The following is a 26,058-nucleotide window of genomic DNA, read 5'->3' as shown; positions in this document are numbered from 1 at the left end:
AGCATATATGATCAGTGAGATGATAGGACATGCTTCTGCTAACTGTGAGATATAAAGGCATAAGTGAGATTATCTATCAGCTCCGCCCTTTCCTTCTCAAGGATATGAGTCTGGATTGAGCTGACAACGCAACAGTCATACAGCTGTTACTGAGGATTAGAGTGAGCTCAAGGAGTGAGCTGTGAAAGTTAGATGTCAAGTCAGCGCAAAATTAAAGCGTGCATAATGAATTCCTCAAAATGAATCAGTTACGGAAAAGTGCAGGGAAGAAACGAGAAAAGGAAATAAGAGTGATATGGAGAAAAAGAGAGATCCCAGATCTAAAGAAGAAAAAAAAACTTTTTCTAGCACATTTTAACGTTTATATTTTGTTTACATTTTCTATTTTTATGCCATCTTAAGTGAGGTTTCAAATCATACGGAGTATATAAAACCATTGAATGGATGGATGGTTGGATGGATGGATTAACATTCATTTTATTAATTAAAAATTAATTAATTAACACTAAATATAGGAGTTTGGGGTATAAATCTTTATATTAAATTTTTTTCTAAAATAAATATTTATATAAGTTTTAAATATTCCAAATCTGGATGAAGTGTTCGATGATGTCCCAAATTAAAATTCAAATAAAGTACGTAATGAGGTCATGTGACAACAATGCTGCATGTAACTGTCTGAAATAAGGTCTAAAAACATTTTTTTTCTAACCCATTTTAATGTTTCTATTTATTTACATTTTCAAAGGGTTTCAAATCGTACAGAGTATAAAAACCATAAAAGTACACATCGATCACATTTATTACTTCACAGGAAGTAGAGAGCCAAATTTACCCTTTAGTCAATGCACAATACCTGATACATGAATAAAAGTTTTGCTTGGGTACAATGGCATATTCATTCCTAATTAAGAAGATATTTTATGTATCTCTTATATATATGGATGGATGGTTTAACATACATTTTATTAATTAAAAAGGAATTAATTAACACTAATTGGTGGTATGAAATCTTAATATTAAAGGGTTAGTTCACCAAAAATGAAAATAATGTCATTAATTACTCACCCTCATGTCGTTCCACACCCGTAAGACCTTCGTTCATCTTCGGAACACAAATTAAGCTATTTTTGATAAAATCCGATGGCTCAGTGAGGCCTCCACTGCCAGCAATGTCACTGAACCTCTCAAGATCCAGAAAGGCAGTAAAGACGTATTTAAAACAGTTTATGTGACTACAGTGGTTCTACCTTAATATTATAAAGCGATGAGAATACTTTTTGTGCTCCAAAAAAACCCCCAAAATAACAACTTTTCAACAATATCTAGTGATGGTTGATTTCAAAACACTGCTTCATGAAGCTTTACGAATCTTTTGTTTCGAATCAGTGGTTCGGAGCACCAAAGTCATGTGATTTCAGTAAACGAGGCTTCGTTTATGCGATCTGAACCACTGATTTGAAACAAAAGATTCATAAAGCTTCGAAGCTTCATGAAGTAGTGTTTTGAAATTGGCCATCACTATATATTGTTGAATAAAGTTATTTTGTTTTGTTTTTTGGCGCACAAAAAGTATTCTCGTCACTTCATAATATTAAGGTTGAACCACTGTAGTCACATGAACTGTTTAAATATGTTTTTAGTACCTTTCTGGATCTTGAAAGATTCAGTGTTATTGCTGGCAATAGAGGCCTCACTGAGCCATTGGATTTCATCAAAAATATCTTAATTTGTGTTCCGAAGATGAACAAAGGTCTTACAGGTGTAGAACGACATGAGGGTGAGTAATTAATGACATAATTTTCATTTTTGGGTGAACTAACCCTTTAAAACTATTTCTAAAATGAATAAGTTTTACATAAATATTCCAAATCTTGATGAAGTGTTTGATATAGAAGTAATATCTACCATAATTTTTCTTGACTCATTTTCTGGACTGCCAAGACAGAAGGATTTTTGTTTTTTGTTGTTTACACAAGATTAAAAATGCAAATAAAATGTATGTAATGAGGTCAAGTGACAACAATGTTGCATGTTACTGTCTGAAATGTTTGCATAATGCATTCTGTTTCACATTGTTTAAAAAAAAAAATAGCAGGCAATATTAATTGTACACTGCACTGAATGCAGTATTCTTGTATTCCATGCACACTGACCACACTGGCCAAGCTTCTTGTTCGTGTGAATCCATTGAAGACTTTTTTCCCCCCCCAATCTCATCGCATTCAATTTAGACTGCAAACTCTGGTCAAATAATTTCTTTTTCCACTCACACACACATACCTACTCTGTGACTTTAGCTCAACTTGTGAATGCTTGTACATTCATTTATTGACTTAAATGAGCAATCACAGTCAAATTGCACTTGTATTACAATCTCAAGTTAATACACGCAGCACACCCACAGGCAGCCACGGTCATATCTTAAAAGTGAACCATTTACAGAGCTGAAATAATGTGCCACTCACTGTGCATGTAAAAGTGGCTGACGGATGGGGACTATCTGACAGATTGGGGAACGTAGGCACTGCTTATCCTTCATTATGAATGAGGGCGGAATATAGAGAGTCATTATGGATTTCTGCACAGAGCATATACAATGCATTATAGATTGCGGTGGTGTGTCAGACCCGGTAATCAAAGGCCGCAGTGCGGGACTGAATCAATAGAGTGACCTTCTGCTAGTGTCTCAGTACAGCAGACCGGCAGCTATTTATGCACATCACTACTGCAGTCAACGGGGTGCGCACATGGGGCACTACTACACTACTACACACTAAACACGGGGATTTACCCACACTCCTGCTGGCATACACTGAAATCAGCTTAAAATCTAATGCATGAACTGCTATCTTACTCATTAAAGCTTTTGCTTGCTTTTTTTAAACTGACACGTAATATTCACAATACTGACACGTAATATTCAAAATGAAAAGCTCCTTCCACAATCTCTCTCTCTCTCTCATAAAAACTAATATTCAAACATGGATCATTAACATATTATACCTAACAAAAAACAAAAATTTATTATTTCACAAGAACAAAAAAGAGCCATTTTAATCCATGTATTTATAAAACATTTACAAAGATTTTTAATTTTTTTTTTTTTTTAAAGAAGTCTTTTATACCAAATCACCATATATATATATATATATATATATATATATATATATATATATATATATATATTTTTTTTTTTTTTTTCAGTTCATATTATATATATATATATATATATATATATATATATATATATATATATTCAACATTTCATTCATTAATACAGTTTATTCACTATAGTTATGTCAGATAAAACACTTAAGCAAAACATGGTCAGGTCAAAGTGTCTGAATAATTTTTGGTTCTAAATTTTTATCAATTTTACTGGTAGTCCACTGTATGAAAAATTTTTGGGTATAATATGTCACAGTTTACTTTATTTTGATAATAATGGAGGATGACATATCTCTTTACTACACTATATAAAGTTCAGCATGACATTCTACTTATTTAAACTTGTAATTAACTCAGTACAGTCGGGCCTAAAGCTGAGATTCCCAGTTTCATATACAAATGTATATCATGGAGCGTGAGAGTCTTAGTTTTAAATGATAATTGTGAGCAAATGATTAAAATACTGCAATAAATTGAACCAGACGATTTGGTGCTGAAAGAGAAATAATCTGTAAACTGCACCGTCCCGCATGAGTGCACCACCCTTTACCCCGCTCCTACAGCTCATGAATAATTGAGATCTGCATAGTGACACAGCAGCGCACAGACAAGGACAGCAATAAATCCATAATTAATGTCTGCATTTATGAAAGCGTGCAGGGCTGAACAACAGCCTGTTCAGGTTAGGATGGATTTCTGCAGGGTTTCAAGTATCTTTCTCCCTCTTCTTGTTCCAAACCGAGGATGAGAGACTAACTCTACAAAAACTGAAATGGTTGGTGAAAAGGTTATAGTTAACAAAAACTTTTATGAAAACAACATTTTCATTAAAGTCACAATGTCAGTCAGTGACAGATCTTTTCTTTCGTAGTGACCTACTTTCGAGTGAAATGGATCAACAAAAAAAGAACAAAAATGTAGAGCAGAACTGAATGCGAATTTGAAGTTGTTTGTAAGAAAGGGGCGGGGTTTGAGCGGACTAAATTATTGGATTAGTCCTGCATATGTCACCAAAGAGAAGTCTGTCATTTCACCTGAAGATTGAGTTTTGACATTACACCTCATGCGTTTTCTATGATCGGATAGCTATCTGATTTATCAAAACGATTCCATTAACACTTGGCCACATAAATGTGTCTCCGCAAAACGGATATAAATCTTCAATTCCCGCACTATATGCAGATTTAATGCAGATTTTTTTATGCAGAGTTCAGAGCTGCATTTTATTGATCAAAAGCTAATTTCAAAATGAAATTGGAGTGAGCGCCGCAACAGCAGTGGTAAGATCATTTAGTGTTATTACTTTTAATGAAGATGATTGTGTTTTGAGCGTCTGCGACTTATTTTCACTTTCATTTGCGGCAGTTTGTGCGTCTGCTTGCTGAAGAGATACTCAGCTGCTCATATGCGGTGATGCATGACGCAGTAGCGCCGACATATCTGGCTTTAACATGTTATTTAGCTTATAACGCTCACAGGTTTATTTTTTAGCATTTTTGGGAGGAGTAAAATTTACATATGTGGTTTCAACAACCAGATGCATTTAGACCTGTTCAGTTTCATCTGGAATGCGTCCCAGACTACCTCCTGAAGTGGTTTGAGCGATAGGATTTTAATCAGTCTCAAATGCGTTTCGGAGGGCATTTACACCTGGTCTTTTCGCGATCGGATTGCTATCCGATCAGAGAAAATGCATGAAATGACCAGGTGTAAGCAGGCCCTTGGATATATATATTAATCGTTTGTTCATATTGCTAGAGTGTCGTATCGTAGTCCTAGTTTGTATGTTGACATGAAATGAAAATATAAGAAACTTAATAGAATTAAAAAGAAATCACTATGAATGTATACACACACATTCATATATATACATACATTATATAATACTATAGAACATTAATTAATATTATATGTATATGTATCACCACAAGACATGCATTGCATTGACAGGGTTGTGGTAACACAGTCAGATACTAATATATCTGGCATTATTGCTTTAATATTGACACACTTGGTCACTCGTGAATTTGGCCGTTTCGATCACAATCCTACTGCATCGAATGACATGTATCAATATGTACCATATTGTAAAGTTGTTGCCGAAACCAAGTCCTAATATCAGCTTCCCCTTGTTGACACTGCAAAAAATAAAGTCAACCCATGCACTTGATATAGCTGAGCAGCCATGTATGCAGTCATGCTACATTGACTTTCACCATTAAGATTTTCATACCTCAACAACTCTTCAGTGCGACACGAAAGAGTTCACTGTACTGTCTACAAACTTTAAATGCAATTCTTTTCTTAATGGTGCTGGAAATTACAGACTCATATAGTTCACCCAAAAATGAACATTCTGTGATCATTTACTCACCTTTATGCCATACCTGTATGACTTTGTTCTCTTCTGTTGTGATGCCAATGGTACATTTTTCAACATTTATCCTTTTGTATTCCACAGAAAGAAAGAAAGTCGTACAGGTTTGGAACAGCATGACAGTAAAAAAATGATGGCAGAGTTTTCATATTTGGGTGAACTACACTTTTAAAATGCAAAACTAACAAAGACTTTAAATGCTCATCGATTCAATGTTGTGATGATAGACTATCACAATACAGCAGCGTATTGATATTTCCTCTTTTTCTGTTGGTTGCTTCCTACATCTTCAGTAGATTTTTTCGAAATTATGTTTCATTGACATTTCTCTGTTAATGCAGCTGTAAATGGCGATGGTCCTTTTCTGCTGTTAAAGATTTATCTTCTTTTTCACTCTCTCACTCACACACAACACACACAGCAAGGATAATAGACTCCCTAATTTCCTTTCCCATACCGATGTGCAAAATGTCAGCTCTTTTCATTCCAGTAGATGTGCATTCTGAGAGCTCTACAAGTCTATGGAGCACTCCCACTGACTTCACACTGCATTATGCAGCCTGACTCCTGTACGGATCCAGTGTCCTGTGGGAATCACTGATAACCTGTAAGCTCTCAATTCAGGTAAAAGATTAATGTTTAAATCATTCAGGAAGATGAAAAACAAGCATGTTCAGGTGTGGTTTGGATGCACATGCCTTATGTTTTGTACAGTATCTAGAGCAGTACAACCCACGGGGCTTAAATGTGAGCAGGTCACATACAAACACAAAAGGTGACAAACTGCTCTTGTTCTTTTTGAGTTCACACTGGACTCGGGTTACAAGTGAAATGTAAGATATGAGTCCTACTGTACGGTATGTAGTGAGTTTTAAATACTACAAAACCAGGCCTTTGTATTTGATCCTGAGATTTCAGTTATAGAAATTTGACAATAAACTTCAAGGCCACTCCAAGAAGGATGATGCAAGATGGAACATTGTTCCCTACTGAAACAGATCTCAAGAGGACAGCTGTGCCAGGGCTCCAGACTAACATTTGAGAGCAGTAGCACCAGTGCTACTAAGTTCTACAGATGGTGGCAACAGCACCTGATTTGGTAGCACTTCAATAGTATCATTCTGAACTGACCGATGCTTTGTTGAGCATTCCATTAAAACACCCCATGTACCAGACTTGAGGCCCGTTCAGGCTAAGGACGATCACTGTAACGATGAAGATACAGTTCTAAAAATCGTTGTACATATAAAAGAATAGCAGAGTCCATACCAAAGCTATAACGATAACAGCACAGAGAAACAATATCATTGGAATCACTTTCAGAATTATTATTTTTTGAGCTGATGAACAATAAAAACACTGACAGCCAATCAGAATCCATCCTGGTTTAAAGAGCTTGAACATTTAAAGCGGCAGATGACAAAACTTAGAATAAAAGTGTTTTGAATTTGCCCATCATTAGATATTGTTGAATAAAGTCGTTATTTTGTTTTTTGGGCACACAAAAAGTATTCTCGTCGCTTCATAACATTAAGGTTGAACCACTGTAGTCACATGAACCGTTTTAAATATGTCTTTAGTAGCTTTCTGGGCACTGAAAGAGTTAATTATCTTGCTGTCAATGGAGGCCTCACTGAGGGTATACTCACACTAGGCACGGTTGCCTTGAACCGAGCCCGAGCGCAATTGTCCCCTCTCCCCTGCTGGCCTGCACTCACACTGCACTTAACGTTCCGGGCCGGAGCATGTTTACGTCATATACGATGCAACTTTTTGTATGGAAGAAAACAGGAAGAAATGCACTTTCGCTAAGATCCTGCCTAATAGATTTATCATTTATGCCGCGCAGCGATTTTCACTTGCACGTATCAGAGGAATATTACGAAGGCAGCTGATGTTAATGGAGGAATTTGCAGCTTTACTTGCAAACTACAATTCCTGTTCATCAATAAGGTAAGAACCAGACCCGTTATAAACCCAAATACACTCAAAGTAGTAATAAAGATGTTTGCCGTCGTAATGATGACAGTAGCGAACACAAAAGTAGCAGCTGTTCCATGCTCAGGCACGGTTAGCGCTCACACTGCATGCGAACCGTGTTCGAGCCCAACCGAACCGTGCTCTGGCCCACCTCTTCCAAGCGAGCCAGGGACGGCTAAACGAACTGCGCCCGGGCACGGAATCGCTCCGTTCTTGTTCAAACGAACCGGGCTTTGGGGGTCATACGCGCTCGGGCACGGTTCAGAGCGCCTAGTGTGAGTACACTCTGAGCCATTGGATTTTATGAAATATATCTTAATTTGTGTTCTGAAGATGAACGAAGGTCTTACGGGTGTAGAACGACATGAGGGTGAGTGATTAATGACAGAATTTTCATTTTTGGTGAACTAACCCTTTAAGTTGGGAACATGGAGTGTTTTAACTCAGGTGGAAGAATGGAATGCTCAACAAAGCAAAAATGACAGAGAACACTGAATGAGGTTCAAAGGTCAGTTAATATCCATGTGGTCTCTATTGTGGTACAAGTTTTTGTGTTGGAGTTTTCTACCCTCCAATCATCGCCCCCTGGTCCTTATATTGTGCTTCATTATTGCTGCTTTAACTCTTCTTGTTCAAAACAGCATTTATTTGAAGTAGAAATCTTTTGTCTTTACTGTCACTTTTGAACAATTTAAAAGTATATTATATATATATATATATACACACACATACACACACACACACACACACACACACACACACACACACATAAATACATACATATGTGTGTGTGTGTGTGTGTCTCTGAAGCCCGTCACGATGTGACAAAATGGCTTTAGATACTGTAGAACATCGTGCCATCCTACATCTTAAAAAAACTAGGTTGTAAACAATTTGTGTGAGAAATGCCTATAGTGGTAGACTGTGGCTGAAGTGTGAAAGTTGTGCAAGAACCTTGAATGTTTGCAACAAAGTTGCACTAAGGTGAGATACTATGAGAGGGAGTACACTACTCTTATTGTTTGTGTGCATGTTAACATGCTAAGACGCTATGCAAAAGGTGTGGCTTGCGGCTACCACAGTTTATAGAAAAAGCCACACCTGCTTGGAAAGAACAGACACATTCTCAGAGGGACCTGTGTATGTGTGTATATAAAAAATAATTATGCAAAACACTGGGTCTGTTCGAACAGGGGGTGGGAGGGCAATTAGGAGGGAAAAGCTTAGGTTTGTCTCTTTCATCAGTTTTATATTCAATAAGTGTCACATTAGGCAGGCAACACCTGTTAAGGCAATCTGGTGTTCCCTCTCTAGGTGTATTAGCTTGTGTGTATTTGTAGCTGTTTAAACCACACTGAATACTTGAGCTACTGTATACTCATATCTGCTATCTATGTGCATGAATACTTCTACAATAAAATAAAAATGATAATCAAATGAGTAATTATAGCTATTCAACATTACAGTGCAACTGAAAGCCATCATTTGTAAAGCAATAGGTTTTAAAAAATATGATAACTTAAATTTAAGTGAACTAAAAACAGGTTATTGTTTTCATTGTCTTTGAGCTATGTAGCCTTGTAAACAGTGCTTTAGGATTTTCAGCTATGTCTAAAAGTAAAATTCAGGTTGGAAATATGCACAGAAATTGAATAAAGTAATTAAATGTAAAATAATACTGCACAGTCTTAGCTGTATAAATTAAATATAGATTAATCCTTATTAAATCTACAAAAGTTGTTCAGTCAAAAGCAGTGAGTGATTTTTTCTTTTGTTCCTTGATTAACGTTAAATGAAAGGAAAAAATGGATGCTGTGTTAATTTAAAAATGAATGCTGTGTTAATAAAAAAAAAATAAATAAATAAAAAAAAAATCGGAAAATTAACATGTTAATTTTGACAGCCCTAAAGCATGGAACTTGCATGCTTGCCATTATTGTATTTTAGATACTGTATATAAATTAAGTATAAATATTAATTGAATAATTAGTGTGTGTGTGTGTGTGTGTGTGTGTAATATTACATAATTCAAAATATAATGCCATAAATTACACACACGCTGGGTTTCCGAGTTTTATTGGGACTTTCCATAGACATAATGATTTATATACTGTACAAACTGTATATTCTATCCCCTAACCCTAAACCTACCCATCACAGAAAACTTTCTGCATTTTTACATTTTCAAAAAACATAATTTAGTATGATTTATAAGCCATTTTCCTCACAGGGACCAAAAAACGTCAAGGTCAAAGAGGTCAAAAATAAGGTTTACCAGACCACACACACACACACACACACACACACACACACACACACACACACACACACACACACATTACACTTATCGTCTCTGTATGAGCAAGTTCTTTGAACACATGAAACCCCCAAATGGAAACTGCCACTTGAGCTGCCACTGGAACAAGCCACAGCAACTCATTCAAGTTTCATTACATCTTAAGGTGTTTTCACACTCGATTAAAATTAACCCTGGTACTCTCTTAGTGCGGTTCATTTGAATAAGTGTGAACGCTATACCATTCAAACACTGGTGTGCATCAAACAAACGGACAGAGAAAAGACGGCTGAAAAGATGGGTATCGGTCTGCTTCCAAACGAACTATGGTGCGATTCAAATGAAATATGAATGCAACACGGACCAAAGACATGTAAACAAACCAAAACAGTACATGATGTCACAAGAATTGACCCTAAAATGACAAAATCCTTAAGCATACTTGTTTCTTCATATCATAGTTGTGATGTTGCCCATCACAGTTCGGTACAGACATCAGAACCGCGTCTCTTCACAGCAGAGGGATTCCTGCCGCTGTTTTGACTCCTTTAGACATTTTATAAGCTCTTCACGAGTTGTCGGCTCCATCATATACCATCATATGTATGCACATACAACGAGCACATAGCATCCTTTTAGATGTTCGACAAGTTCCGTCGCATAAAAGCATCTTTTTTTTTTTTGTATATTAAGGATTGGTGTTAAAAATGACAGTGTGAATGCTAAGCATACCAAGACTAAATGTATTGTTTTCTTTTTTTGGTCCAGACCAAAAGAACCAAGACAACCGAACTACAAGTGTAAACACACCCTTAATGAACTTTAAGGCAGACAGATCACAGACAGAGATGATGTAAAACAATAAAAGAATACATAAAACTAAATATTTACGTTTGCTTAAAAGTGGCGCTTGCCTCTGCAAAACTTGCCACTATAGCTGCGTTCGCACCGAAATTACTCAGACCAATTTGTCCCAGGAACTTTTTTTCCCCCAGACCTGTTGCTGTCTGCATTTCCATCGCCGCCTAAAATACCATGAAGATTAGGCAAATTAGTCTAGTAACGTAAGACTGTGCGTGACTTTCCAGTTCCCGCTGGATTTCATCCTCCGTATATAAGCTTAATAAAGCCTGAACCTCGTCGCCGGTCCATCGGTCGTATTTTTTAAACTCCATGGTTGATTCGAATAGCAAACATCTCCAAAAATGGTGGTTGAAATGAAATGCTGCGTGGAGTCAACCAATCAAAATGCTGTGTGAACTCAACCAATCAGCATTTTCAGCTCCCAAGTCCCACTTTCGAAAGTTCCTGAACTTTGAAAAAGTACTACCTCGTGAGCAGGGACTTTCTGAGGGGGAAAGTTTTACTCCGAACTTCATTTAGACCCTGGTCCCTACGGTCGAAACACACCGAGTACCACCCGAAAGTCCCTAGTTCCTGGGGAAAGTTCCTGCGGTGGAAACACGGCTTATGATGGATGGTTGCTAAGCCATTGAAGAGTATTGCGGTGTGGTTGCTAGTTGGTTTCTAGGTGGTTGCTTACTGGCCCAAAGTGGGGTAGGCTGTCATTGATAGCTGTAGAACAAACAGTGCGGGACGAGGTACGCGGCAAAGTTTAACACTCAAGCATGGGATATGTCTCTGTTTTTATGCATCGTGTAAAGCTGAACCATTCTAGCTTTTCTATTGACCATGATCCCATACTTCAGGCATAGGGCTTTAGAACAAACCCGTAACCCCAAATATAAGCAATACTAATAACACTTGGACCATATATAATGGACCTTAACCACTTCTAATCTTGTATGACTACTCAGTCCTTACTATTTAATTGTAAAATCTGCATCTGTAGGAGTCAACAGATCTCCAGTAAGAGAGCAGCCAGAAAGAGCGATGCTGAATCATCTCAGCACTTTAGAGTGCTGAGTCAAGAGCTATAATAGACTCTCTGTGAGCTGCAAGTGCGATTGGGGATGTGCACCTGGGGTTGGGTATAAATTTGATTTAGCTTCTTATGAGAGTGAAGAGGTTGAGTGTACATGTGGGTGTGTATTTTATGGTATAGGTATAGTGGCTATCAAGAGCGAGCTAAGATAAATCTGTATGCATCATGATAGCAGTAGATGAACATTGGATGGATGTTTAGTGAGAACACATTACAGCTCAGGCCACGAGGTAAGTACAGAGCTATATTTTGTCTTAATGGAAAAGGCAGTAGATGTCAAGCAGCAGTGTGGCGGTGTCCGGAAGGTTGTCAGATGTATTTAGTGTCAGGTTAGCTGACTGAGGCTGTAGGATAAAGTAGGCCTTGATTCAGCCCTGATCTGCTCTTTTTATGAGGCCATACAATAGATGACCTTTGCTCCGGCACGCATGCTAAAAATGCATGAGAGAATATGACAGAAAAAGAGTTAGAGGCCAAAGGAAAAATGAGCTTGTCGTTCTGGCCTTGAGCTATTAGTGAAAAAAATGACAATACATGCTGGGCTATATATCTCAAAGTATACTCAAAGTAAAAGGATTAAAAGGAAATATTAAAAGGAGTTTTCACTTTTTCCATTAAGATTTGTTGCACTCTTGCAATAATGCATTGCATAAATACTGTGCGAGCTGAAAAAAAATAATGCCGTGCAAGCTATTAAATGTTCCTGGGGTCACAGGTGTGAGTGGCAGGATGATGTGGGAAGTGTCGAGAGACTTGTGGCTGCTCAAAATATGAGCATGAAACCTTTGACGGTCTCAAACTTTCCATTTAAGTCTTGAGTGAGAGAACAGTAGGTTTTTTTGACATTCCTTTACTGTGAAGCAATCATACACAGGACTCCTAAAAGGAAGAAAAGAAAGCGTAAAACTATCAAAAAGATAGTATTTAGAGGAAAGGAAATAAAAAATTCAAACCCTGAGAAAAGATAATGGGAGCTACAGGCAACAACTCTTAAAATTGAATGTGTTTTTTTTTTCTTCAAGAGAAAGTCAGTGAATTGGGGATGCATAATTTTAAAGAATGTTGATTGTCAACCTCAAGAAGTGAAACTAAATATATTTTATTAAACTTTACTTTTTTCTATTTGTCTAAGTATAGCAGAAGATGCAGTGAGTTGTTTAAAATCAGGCTCAGTCTCTCTTCTTTGGCTTGCACAGTGTATTGATCTGCTGAGTATCACTTGGTTAATGAGCAGCACTGATGATTCCACGAGTCGGTCTTGCTAGAAAAGGCTAATCGGTTTGCAACTGCCTCCAAGGGACAAAAGAACATGAGGAAAGCCCATGAGTGTGTGAGCGGACATGTCAGAACTCTGCCCGTCCTCGAACTCACCACCTCTGGCTATATTGAGTGCACTGGCGTGAAAGCAATCATGCTAACGTCTCACCCTGTAGTTTCATGGGTGGAGGATAAATCATTTCATCGGCGGAACATATGTCTCACCTGAGTTCTTTCTCGCCTGCTATTGTTGTGTCTTGGCTCTTCTCTCTCTTGCTTGTCGGTGCCGATTCTCTGTTTCAATGGAAGGAGGGACAGCAGTCATGTTTATCTGGCAGACTTCAACAGTTAGCAATAACTCATCTATCCTGTCTTTTTGCCTTTGGCATTATCTGTCTATTAGTTTAACCTGCAAAAGTTGTAGAACAAGAAGGAATAATGAAACTAAATATAAAAATTCTGTTATCATTTACTCACAATTTTCAAATTGCGCATGACTAACTTTCCGTATGACCACTTTTATGATGCCTTACATATTTTATATAAAAATTTCTATTTTTGTGTAAAACATTATTTACACAATATAAATATGTTAAAATAATATCTAAAAAAAAAAAATACTTTCATGCCATTCAAAAGTTTTATGTTTTTGTTTTTTATGTTTTTGAACCACCGTAGTCACATTGACTATTTTAATGATGTCTTTACTACTTTTCTGGACCTTGAAGGCCGGTAATTATGTTGCTTTATATGGGGGATAAAAAAAAACCTTGGATTTCACCAAAAATATCTTAATTTATGTTCTGAAGACGAAGGTCTTATGGGTTTGGAACGACACGAGGGTGAGTACTTATTGACAGAAATTTCATTTTTGGGTGAACTAACCCTTTAATTTAGTGGGTTTGTTGCAGCTGATTCCATCCCCCCTGTAACTCATGGCTGCCACTTTCAGACTTTCTGAGCCGGACATCTTAAAGTCACAATAGAGACAGAGCCATGGAGCTCTGGCTGATCCTGGCACCTCATCCTCCTTCTTTACAACCACAATGGAGGCTCTCATTGCATCCAAAGGCTCTTTTCTAAGCAGAACTGCCTCATCTGACATCCCTAAACAATGGAGGGCAGTGATCTCTGACAGTGGCCCACAGGGCCATCGTCTGATTAAAAGGAAACAAAGGAGATGAGTGACCTCCATCCAAGCATCTAATCTTAGAGCCGCACTGAAAGCAGGCGATGTTTTGCTCAATGCTTGGTTTCTCAAAAGCTGACAGTGCTAGCCGTGGATGGATGAAGCTGGGGGTGGACCTGAAGAAGGACTGCAGAAACTGGACATACTCCAAGCTCGTGCTACAAAAAAATCTGAACGGCCTTCATTATTCTATTAACAGCCCGGCGAGCAACCAACTACAAACACACGCTCAAGTGCCAACACAAAGGTCAAAGCTGCTAAATACAAACATCCTAAGAAGTTTATCTGTAAGTAACTGTATGTTGAACATTGCTATGATATGGACTGTGTGGCAGACAGCGTGCAAGAATGTCAACATCATAGCATTCTTCTATTTGATGCGGGTCAACACACATCCTGTTTCTTCCCTGCACCGCCGGGACAGCAGTCAGCTCATGCGGGCTCCTGTGAAAAACGTTTGCTGTGGCAGCAGCTTCAAAGCAAGTATGTGGTGCAGGAAAGACAGTAAAGGCATTTTGATGCAACTAAGCCTTTTTCTGGGACTTTATCAAGTTTTAAACATGCATGCATATCTAAAAAAATTATGTTTTGTTTTGACGTTCCTGTTTCTTTGTCCAGTGTGTGGCACAACTCTTACATTCTTTGTAACAAGGAATTACATCATGCCAAAGAGTAAAGAAACAAGTCTGGACCTCTGAAAGAAGATAGTGGATGCACATCTTAAAGGGTTAGTTCACACCAAAATGAAAATGATGTCATTATACCTTACCCTCATGTCGTTCCAAACCCGTAAGACTTTCGTTCATCTTCGGAACACAAATGAAGATCTTTTTGATGAAATCTGTCTCCATTGACTGCCTTTGCAACTACAACTTTGACACTTCAAAATGTTCATAAAGAGATCGGAAAAATAATCCATATGAATCGAGCAGTTTAGTCCAAATTTTCTGAAGAGACTCGATCACTTTATATGATGAAAAGATTTAATTTAGGTTTTTCACATATAAACATTGATCAGCGAACATTAACAGAAGCTCAACCGAATATGAATGACGCACAAGAACAAACCTCTTCTGGAAGCTCAGACATGCTGCGTAACCAATGAGGCTCATTCTCATGTGTTACGCAGCACGTTTGAGCTTCTGGAAGAGGTTTGTTCTTGTGCGTCATTCATGTCCGGTTGAGTATCTGCTTACATGGTACTAGTTGCAAAGTTAGTCAGTCAATGGAGGGACAGAAATATCTCAGATTTCTTCAAAAAGATCTTCATTTGTGTTCTCCGAAGATGAACGAAAGTCTTACAGGTTTAGAATGACATGAGGGTGAGTAATTAATGACAAAATTTTCATTTTGGGTGAACTAACCCTTTAAGGGGGTGGCTATAATGCCATTTCCAAGTGCTGTATGTTGCATCATTGCAAAGTACAAGGAAACACATTCTGTTGAAAAAAATAAACCTGGGTGTGGTCACAAAGGTAAGATATCTATAAATTTGGAAAGGAACATTATCAGGGATGTCAACAAACTCCATTGCTCACACAGCGCCACATTCAAGACAGACTGAAGTTTGCCCATGATCATTTAAAACAAGGGTATGAGTTTTGGAAGTCTGCACTGTAGTCTGAGACAAAACTGGAGCTGCTTTTGTTTGGCAGAAGAAAGAAGAGTCCTTCGACCACAGTTCCCACAGTTAAACATGGTGGAAGGAGTATAATGCTGTTGAGCTTTTCAGGCACAGGAAACCTTGGTTGTGCACAAGGGGTCATGAAGAAAGAAGATTATGTTTACATTTTTAAGGACAATGGGGGCTTTCACACTGGAATTACCCCCCAAAAGTTCTTAGAACTATTTGCGGAAGTACCTGCTTTGTGGCGTGTTCGCACCGCAGGAACTAAGAATGATTCTAGGAACTCCTTTTGGGGGAACTAAATTAGCTCCTACTTCAGAGTAGGGTCTAATCCAGTCCAGTAGGAGCTACCAGTGATGCAAGTGTATGCTGATTGGCCGAACGCACACAAAAAAAACAGCACCCACCATTTAAAAAAAAAAAAAGCTGTGTACACACACAGCTTATAGCCTATATATTTAATCCACAAACTCTACGAACATGGAAAACAGTGATAGGTGAACCTCTCAAAATTTATGCTAAGGAGAAAATCCAATGCAACTTTGGACCAAGCAAAACATGACTATGTACTTCTGCTCAGCTAGCGACATTGGGCATCAACCATACGGCAAACGCAAACGTATACTTTCTTTGTATAACAGTATCTAATAACGCATTAGACATGACTGTTAAACAGATCATAAACTAAAGGAGAACAGAAGCGCTGTGTGCTGGGCAGGGCAAGTCGAAACCTGCTAGCCTGAGTGGGCCAGCTAAAACACATAAACAAACAAAATAAACTTTTCATTGAACCTTAAATGGGTTCACAGTACAATCATTGGTTAATCTTATCAACCCATTATGTAATGTTTTTTCTGCCACGATGCTCTATTGAGATAAGACAGGAAATAGTGCATGCAGTGACTTAAGTACTATTTTCATTGTACAGTAATGTCAGATTCCATGAAAAGCCCCATCACCCTTGCCATATGAATAAGAACATGCGAGTGTTCTCGACAGAGATGCCATGAGCTGACTTTATTGGTATTTAGTGAAGAAAGACCCTATAAGCACTGTCAAGCAAACAAGCCCCTCAGCCAACATTTCCTGAAGACCACTAAAAGCTGTTGCTAAGCAACTTGAGCATCTGCAGCAGGGCCAATCCTGGTAAAATACACAGGCATTCAAATACGTGCAACTTCAATGGTTCAGTAAATAAAACCGACATCTGGTCACATTTGCCACCCATTAAGTTGCAGTCTAAAACTCTGTAACAGTATGTTGGAGGAAGAATGACTGCTTGTGAAAATGTGTATATAATCGCACATCAAATTTTTCTGAGAAATTACCCCCAATAGACATTAGACATTACAAAATTCAACATAGAATTTATTACACATAAACTTTTAGACTTCAACAGCCATAAAGGTGAGTAAATGTTGACAGAAATTTCATTTTTGGGTGAACTATACCATTAATGTTTTTTTTTTTTTTTTAATGAAATGATACTCTAAATAAGAAACTAAAACTGTCAGTAGGTTGCGGTAAATGTCTAAATGAATAAGTCATTGAGTCGTTCATTTATTCATTCATTCATTTGATTTGTTCAAAGAGCTGATTTGTTCAGGAATAAAGTATAAATAGTTCTCTTTATGAATGGGCCATTGAATCATTGGTTCACCCGACTGATTTGCTCAAAACACGGATTCATACAGAAACGAAGCACTGCTGTGTGGTGCTCATGGACGCACAACAGTTCTGTTCTGGCTTTGCAAAAACAGCACGTGTGAAATTGCGCTAGTTACCTTGTGATATTGCTTTACTATATCATAATAAAAACTCATACGGTGTTGAATTTTAGATCATTCTAACTGAATTCTATAGGCTACATCACGCAGTGAGTTGTTGCCCTGCTTCATGTTTGTCACCATCAACTTTATGAAATGCAAGATGAACTACATAGGTCTGGGGCAGGTGCGTTAAATGCGTTAATTTTAACACATTATTTTTCCCCATAACTAATTAATTAAATTAACGCATTAAATTGACAGCCCTAATATATATATATATATATATATATATATATATTTGTGCGCATGTGTTTTGCTAAGTGAATGTGCTGAGGACAAAGCAACACCCAAATGATTTGTATGTGGCGAGTAATGAGTGAAAAAGTGTTTTGTTAAGCTGACCAGTGTGTTTGTGATCAATAGTCAGTAAGATGAAGGAGTTTAATGCATCACTTTAACTGATGATGAGATGAATTGTGTGTGTACAAGTTTGGCTATACTGTTGAGCACCAAATCGTTGAAAAAGTCTTCATTAAAAACATCAAAAACCATCCTGTGAGGACATCTGAAGTTTTGTGTGAGGGATACCTTTAGTTGGGATTTAATAAATATCATCACCTAACAGCCACTGCGTCTATGTTCTCAAAAGTAAAATGAAACGTGTGCATACATTCTGTCTGCTTATATGCTTGAGTGTTCTTTCTTTTTATAAAGTAGCGAAGTGAAACATAAAGGAAGTCTGACTGCCGTCTCAATGTGCTGTTTATAACTAATAGAAAATTTCAAAATAAGTAAATACAATGGAGACAAATAAGAAAGAAACAGATGTGAAAGGTTGTCAAATGTCAACAGAATAGCAAATGACAGCCTTATCACTTGCACATACATCTCCTGTCTGTCATCAAAGCTTGGAAAACAAACGCTCACACATTTTTTTTTTTTTTTTTTCTGATGATATAAAGAAGTAATGCTCAAAGAGATGACCTGCAAGATCTTAAATGCTAGTTTCAAATCAGTTTCTTACAGGAGTATCTGATCTTACACAACATTCTAGAAAAAGATAGTCCTGCAACTCTCTGTGATCTGATTATTCATAGATGAAATTTTACATTAAACACTACTCATGATATGACAGCCAAAACTACTGCACCTGTCTCACCAATATACACCACCATTCAAAAGCTTAGGGTCAGTAAGGTCTTTTTTTTAAGGGGTCCTTGATTATGATTTCACTTTTTTAACTTTTTTAGTTAGTGTGTAATGTTGCTGTTTGAGCATAATCAACATCTGCAAAGTTACGATGCTCAAAGTTCAATGCAAAGGGAGATATTTTCTTTTACAGAAATCGCTGTTTAAGGACTACAACAAACGGCTGGTAGGGACTATAACAAGCTTCTTCCCGGGTTGGTGGCATCACAAACCCCAAAATATACATAAACCCTGCCCCCGGGAACACGCAATAAAGAGGTGAGGCCATGTTGTTGTTGATGTAGTAGAGTATTGTTGCCATGCCGTCATTTTACGCCGGACTGCTTCATAAACGAGGGTCAATTCAACGCTGGATTTGTGCAAAAAATTAACATGACAGCACATACTAGTTGATGAGTTGAATCAACTCCTCAGCAACTACATAAATTTATCCACTAACCATTCAGAAACATCCAGTTGCATTCTACTAATGCATTAGAATGCATTCTACTTGCACTCTAATAATATTGTTGAATATTTTTAAATTGATAAACATTTGTGTTTTATTGGGGTCTAAAAACGTTAAACATTTAATGATCTATACGCATTTCACAGATTTCTATGTACTCTAATTATATAAAAATTTTCTGTCAGTACACCATAGTTATACAAATTAACTAGATCAATGCTCTTATTTCCATTCAAAGGGATGGAAACTGATAGGAAAACATTAGGCTCAAAGGATTCCTTTTATCTTTCAGTTGAAATGGCTGACAGTTTAAATTTGCTTTCAGCCTCCCGAGCATTATAAATGAATGAAACTAAGCTTGTTTGCTCTGAATGAATTGTTTTCCAAAGAAGATGCATACCAATGGATCACATGTTTATGGAGTTATTTTTTTAGTTGTTGCGTCCCCTATTGGCAGAATTGTACAAAACTTGGTGTGCATCCTCAGAATGTCCTGTTGTCTATTGTGTGTCGAGTTTCATTAAGCTTGGACATTGCGTTCAGCAGCTATAGGTCATTTAGTAAAAATGGGCATTGCTTGACCAATTAAGGGTTAGGTCACCCAAAAATGAAAATTCTGTCATTTATTACTCGCCCTCATGTCGTTCCACACCCGTAAGACCTTCGTTCATCTTCAGAACACAAATTTAGATACTTTTCATAAAATCCGATGGCTCAGTGAGGCCTCCATTGACAGCAAGATAATTAACACTTTCAATGCCCAGAAAGGTACTAAAGACGTATTTAAAACGGTTCATGTGACTACAGTGGTTCAACCTTAAATGTTATGAAGTGACGAGAATATTTTTTGTGCGCAAAAAAAACAAAAACAAAATAACGACTTTCTTTAACAATATCTAGTGATGGGCGATTTCAAAACACTGCTTCATGAAGTTTCGAAGCTTTACGAATCTTTTGTTTTGAATCAGTGGTTCAGAACGTGTATCAAACTGCCAAAGTCATGTGATTTCAGTAAACAGCTTCCTTATGTCATAAGTGTTTCGAAATTTTAATGGTTCACCACTGGGGGCGTGACTTTGACAGTTTGATACACACTCGAACCACTAATTTAAAACAAAAGATTCGTAAATCTTCGAAGCTTCATGAAGCAGTGTTTTGAAATCGCCCATCACTAGATATTGTTGAATAAAGTCGTTATTATTTAGTTTTTTTTGGAGCACAAAAAGTATTCTCGTCAGCTTCATAACATTAAGGTTGAACCACTGTAGTCACATGAACTGTTTTAAATATGTCTTTAGTAGCTTTCTGGGCATTAGAAAGTGTAAATTAACTTGCTGTCAATGCAGGCCTCACTGAGCCATCGGATTTTATCAAAAATATCATAATTTGTGTTCAGAAGATGAACGAAGGTCTTACGGGTGTGGAACGACATGAGGGTGAGTAATTAATGACAGAATTTTCATTTTTGGGTGAACTAACCCTTTAACTTGCAATGCTTCAACAAATCAAAATTCTTTTGATAACTTTTTGCCAGCACCTATGCCTATTTTGGTGAAGATCAGACCAACAACCTAGGAAGAGTTTGAAAAAGTAGGTTAAGAAAATCAAAAATGGCGGGAAAATTTTATATGGGTAAATACATTTTGTAGGGCTTGACTCAAGGATTCAGGAGAAAAATAATTTTGTTTGTAGCCCGTAGAGTTCCACAATTATGATCCAAAACACGCTTGAGTAGCAGTGCACGATTGGGACCATCCTGCCAATTTTTTGGCTTTTATCACTTTGACATGAAAGAGGAATTTCAAAAAAGGATATAACAAATTTAGACTGCAAATAAAATCTTTTAAGAGGAAGTCACCACGTTACTATGTTTAAGGATGTAACAGTTTCAAAGATATTTAGTCAACAAAATTTGGCTTTGAAAGCTATATTAAGCCCAGCAGGATATACCCTTTGACATAAAACTAACACACTTGTCAATACGTCGCCTCAAATGTGTTCTCATTAGCTTTCATGGCAGGAGTCTAATGCATTTAGCAGGTCTGGCCTTCTCTAGGAACTTTGCTTTGCTCTTAATGAAGAGCTTATAAGAACATTAGAGAAACCCAGGTGATTCTGGAGCAAAACCCTGGGCTTCATGGGGTCTGTCATCATTTCTAACACTGAGAAAATGGAGAGCCACATTTTGAGTGTCTATCTTTAGGAAAAGCCTAATAATGAAACTCTTGAGCTATGAGATGTGACACATTTGCCCCCCGACTGTGTCGTCTGATGGAGGGAAGTAAAAAAAGAGAGAGAAAAAGCGAGGGAGAGAAGAGAAGAGTGTTCTGAGGGGGTTTAAGGGGAGTGAGGCTGAGAGGCTGCTGTCATGCTCTAGTTGGCCAGTTGAAAGATGGCTGAGACACGTTTAAGAGGGTGGAGGAGGGGGGTTTGTGCCGGGATTCTCCTTCGCTGAGCAGCAGCTCTGAGTCTGGACAGACACAGAAGTGGTAACAGGGCTGACTCACTCAGCCCACACACAGGAGAACGCTTATTCACCCAGAGAGGAATATTAACAACATAACAGCCTCTTCTCAAAACTGCCAGACCTGTTGCGAGCGCTCAGAAGCATGCAGAAAGAACATATGTGTATTCATCAGATTCATATTCAGATATGCACATATATATCCATCCTACTGGATCTCTGAATCTGAATGTAGACTAGGAGTGCAGCGGCACACTTAATACACATTTATGTATCCAAAATAAAAAATTAAGCAAAAAGCTGTTATTTTTTAATAAAAATCAACCCCATGAATATAAACATGCCTGAACTTGAAGAAACACCTGATCATTTCTCACATAATATTACATCAATACAAAGGTTTTCAGCCTTTACAGACCCAGAGACCCCTTTATCCTAATTACATTAGTGAACATTATTCTGTTCTAGAATCTTTAAAGCTGATAATGTACCACATTTATAAATTGGACATATAATGTTTGTAGGTTTTGAAATAAAATATTTTATACATCTCTCCACAGACCTCCTGCAAGGACCTTCATGGAGCCCTAGGGCTTAAAAAACTCAGCTTTAGAACCTTGAATCGATATTTAACTTCTTTGAGGCACTGTAGTGGACATCAGTGAAGTGAGCCGCATGAGAGAGATTGAAACTTATCCTGCAGATTCACTCGCTCACAGAGACACGCTGAGAGTCTCTCTTCTGTTCGGCCCAGTTTCACAATCTCAATCCAGTTATTATATTGTGATGCAATGCCATATACTGAATTGTGACATGTTGATTGCAGTGCAACACCTAGCCTTAAAGTGCACAGTTAAACAGCACATATGTAGACGGACACAAGCAACAGAGACAGCTTACCAGACTGTATGTCCTATAAAAAGCTTAGCTGGGACATGCGAGGACGATTCCCTCCCCCTGTAACACAAGAAAAAAATATTCACATCACTGACACAAAGTAAATATTCTCCTCTTATATGCATGAAAGAGAGAGTCGCTACGTTAAAAATTAAAGTTGCTATTTCAAGAAATTAAATTGCAATTGTCGTAACTTGAATTTACAGGAATTAAAATTGCAATTACCAGAATTAAAATTTAAAGTTGCAAATGTGAGATATAAAGTCACATTAGGTACGTTTATACGCATGCATCCAAATAATTCTTTAGTAATCAGATTGATGGTTTGAAAAGCCTTCAAGTAAACCAATTAGATTGAGATCGATCCGAATAAAATGTCAATAGGATTCAAAGGGGGTGGTGTAAATCTGAAATAATTTGATCAATAGGAAAAAACTAAGCACGTAAATGCTTAAATGTGACTATCTTTTCAATCAGATTCCTAAATCCCCTATGCACATGGGCAGTGCCGTGATACACGTCTACCAGAGCCCTTTCATATTGGGTTACATTCGTTTTACTTCATATGAACATGCATGTTTATTTATGACCTGACCGGTGGAGCAGACAGAATATTTACTAAATATTAGATTTAAAAAAAACAAAGCTTGTCACATATTTGTCAACTTTCTTTTTAGGAATGTCAATAAGCCCCAAGAAGCCATGGCTTATAGTGAATTTATAATAGCTAAGGGGCGTTGTTAGGCACAATGCGGAGCGCAGTACCTAAAACCCTCTAAGCTGTTATAAATTCACTGTAAACCACAGCTTCACGGGGCTTATTGCCTTTATAAAACGGTTACCACACAATACAAATATTAAATACAAAAAATATGTATCAATGCAACTTCACTCTAAAAAAATGAAGTAAAATCACTAAAAGTCTTCTTTCCGCTGGAAAAATAGTCCCTGACCATGAACAGCAACAGAAGTTACATTATTACGCCATTAGATGGCAGCAAAGATTGTCTTTATGAGCAAGTCACTCAGTCGCAAAGACTTTATATTGAAACTTGTTGTGAACACGGAACAAGACACAAATGACTAGTGCCGTCAGTGTCAACAGGGCACGGAAAAACCCATTAACTGTTAAAAGGACAAGATCGGCTCGGTCGTTCAAACAGATTTTATTTTATTTTATAATTTATTTTACAAATGCTAAATCTGAAAGCAGGTAATACACTCGGTCACTCGATATATCTCTCTCAATATTCTTCAACATAATACAGTAAGCTTCAATGAACAGTATCAATTGAGAACAAACATATGTTTACGTTGCTAAGAGTGGTTGCTATGGGTGTTGTGTAGTAATACCAAAGTCCCTTTACCATTTCACTCGGCGGCCATCTTTGAAACACCTCTCAGGCATGCAAGTGCAGCTCCTATCTCTTTGAATGGGGAAACATCAAATTCTCCAAAGCTGTTTGCCAAGCTTTCGATTAAATTTCATATTTGAAATCACCAATGAAATCTGACAACAACTGTCTTATAAATTTTGTTTCTAAACACTCCAATCATGACAAAATGCATCGGAGGTGCGTGTCTGACCGTTTCTATAGGAACCGGAGCTTCTAACGGCCGCTGCAGTGACGCAATGACTTTACCAATCGGCGATTGGCTCTTATTTAGAAGGCAAGACTTATTCCGCCATATTGCGCGTTGCAATATGCACCATTTTATAAACAACAATTACACCCACAGTAGCTCCGATGACATTATAGAAGTGAATTTCTCTAGTGCTGAACATGGTGTCTGTAGCACTGCGCATGAACTGAAGTTTTCTTCGAAATACAAAAAATGCACGTGTAAACAAATATGTGAATGGAATTGCAAAGTTTAGAGATAACATAAACAGAACCTAGAATCAGATTGGATTCATTTGGATAGATGAAAATCAGTGCAAACATATATTGTGAGATATAAAGTTGGAATTAAGAGAAATAAGTTCGAATTATGAGATATAAAGTTGCAATTACGTGTAATTGCAGTCACATTTAAATATTAGATTCATTTTTATTTTACTCTCAGGCAGAAACAGACTTCCATAAAACAGTCAACTTGACCTGGCAGCATTTTTCAGTTTTACCGTAGAGTTCTGTATTTTCAAAAATTATATGTTGGGAATAAGTAACACTCATTTACTTTCTGAATGCACAAGTGACTTTTACATGGCAACACTTAGTGAAGATAGGAATATGCATAATTTAGATAGAATTTTGGATCCTGATCTCATGTGAGGATAAACCATTTCCCACAGAAGGGACGTAAAAGAATTCATATTTCATAGCACAGCACTCTCACTATAGAAGAGGGGAGAGTCGATCACAAATCCTGTGCTTGGAGTATTAAAGCACAGACAAGGCAACGCTAGTTATGTTTTATTAAATGCTCTCTTCCAGAGCTACCGCACCTATGAGATGGCGGTGCTTAATATTTCAGTGCCAGACATTGGAATTCTGACTGAGGAAGGGGTGATGTGTGGATCCTGTCTCCGCAAAGTCCAATCGGAATGATTTATGAGCGGTTTGGTCATTGGCATCCCAGTCAGCTGCACGGAGGGCATCCGCCGCAGTGTCTATTCTTATAGTATGGGGTGCCGAATTCTTTTGCAAATTCTTTGCACAGGAAAAATGGCAATTTTGTCAGAGCCTAAAGACAATTCACAATATATGTGACTCAACAAAACAATGAACTTTTTTTTTTTTTTTTATACACAGTTCACACCAAATGCAATGCTGGGTTTTACTCTATCATCTTTCTTTCCAGGGCTTTCTCTTAAATAATGTGCTTGCACCTGTTTAAAAGGCCTTGCGGCCCTCTTCCAAGTCCAAACTTTGGTGACGTAATGCTGCAGGGACTGTCTGGTAGAAGTCTGCCACAGAGCATCAGTGCAGGACAAAGCACCATTCTGAAACCTAAAATGACAAATGGCACACCTACGGCCCCATGGACTGTACAGGCATTGTTACTGATGGAGAACTAGGAGTGCAACTTAACAAAAAACCCCCAAGAAGAAATCAGTTATCAATACATGAATTAGCTAAAAAATATCACTTGTCAAACTGACAAATTAATACTGTATGTGTATATTAATTCTGCACTCTAAAAAATGCTGGGTTAAGAACAACCCAAGTTGGGTTGAAAATGGACAAACCCAGCAATTGGGTTGTTTTAACCCAGCAGTTGGGTTAAACGTTGACCCAAATTGCTGGGTAGTTTTATTTAACTCAACTATTGTTTAAATATTACTGTATTGCTTGCTCAAAATGAACCCAAAGTATGTTGGAAATTAACATTTATTAATATGTTTAATAAATGAACATTTACTAATAAGTTTAATGAATAACAGTGAACGCAATACAATACAATAATCATTTATTAAATAGCTTA

At 37.4% G+C, this 26,058-nt stretch overlaps 1 protein-coding gene across 2 annotated transcripts in view; it reads right to left on the bottom strand.

Annotated features, from left to right (window-relative positions):
* fut8a (fucosyltransferase 8a (alpha (1,6) fucosyltransferase)) overlaps window positions 1–26,058 on the bottom strand; it is a 94,640-nt gene that overhangs the window by 42,203 nt on the left and 26,379 nt on the right. Inside the window, exons 2-3 of one of the 2 annotated variants that reach the window (XM_051868457.1) lie at window positions 22,633–22,689; window positions 13,252–13,320 (exon numbers count right to left, since the gene is read on the bottom strand). The gene's annotated coding sequence lies outside the window, so the exon portion shown is untranslated. The remainder of the gene's footprint in view (window positions 1–13,251; window positions 13,321–22,632; window positions 22,690–26,058) is intronic. The other variant, XM_051868456.1, reaches the window with a different exon arrangement.

This window comes from Ctenopharyngodon idella, chromosome 17 (genome assembly GCF_019924925.1).
Source record: "Ctenopharyngodon idella isolate HZGC_01 chromosome 17, HZGC01, whole genome shotgun sequence".
NCBI lineage: Eukaryota > Metazoa > Chordata > Actinopteri > Cypriniformes > Xenocyprididae > Ctenopharyngodon > Ctenopharyngodon idella.
Note: the sequence above shows the minus strand (reverse complement) of the source record. Positions and strands in the feature narration are given on the sequence as shown.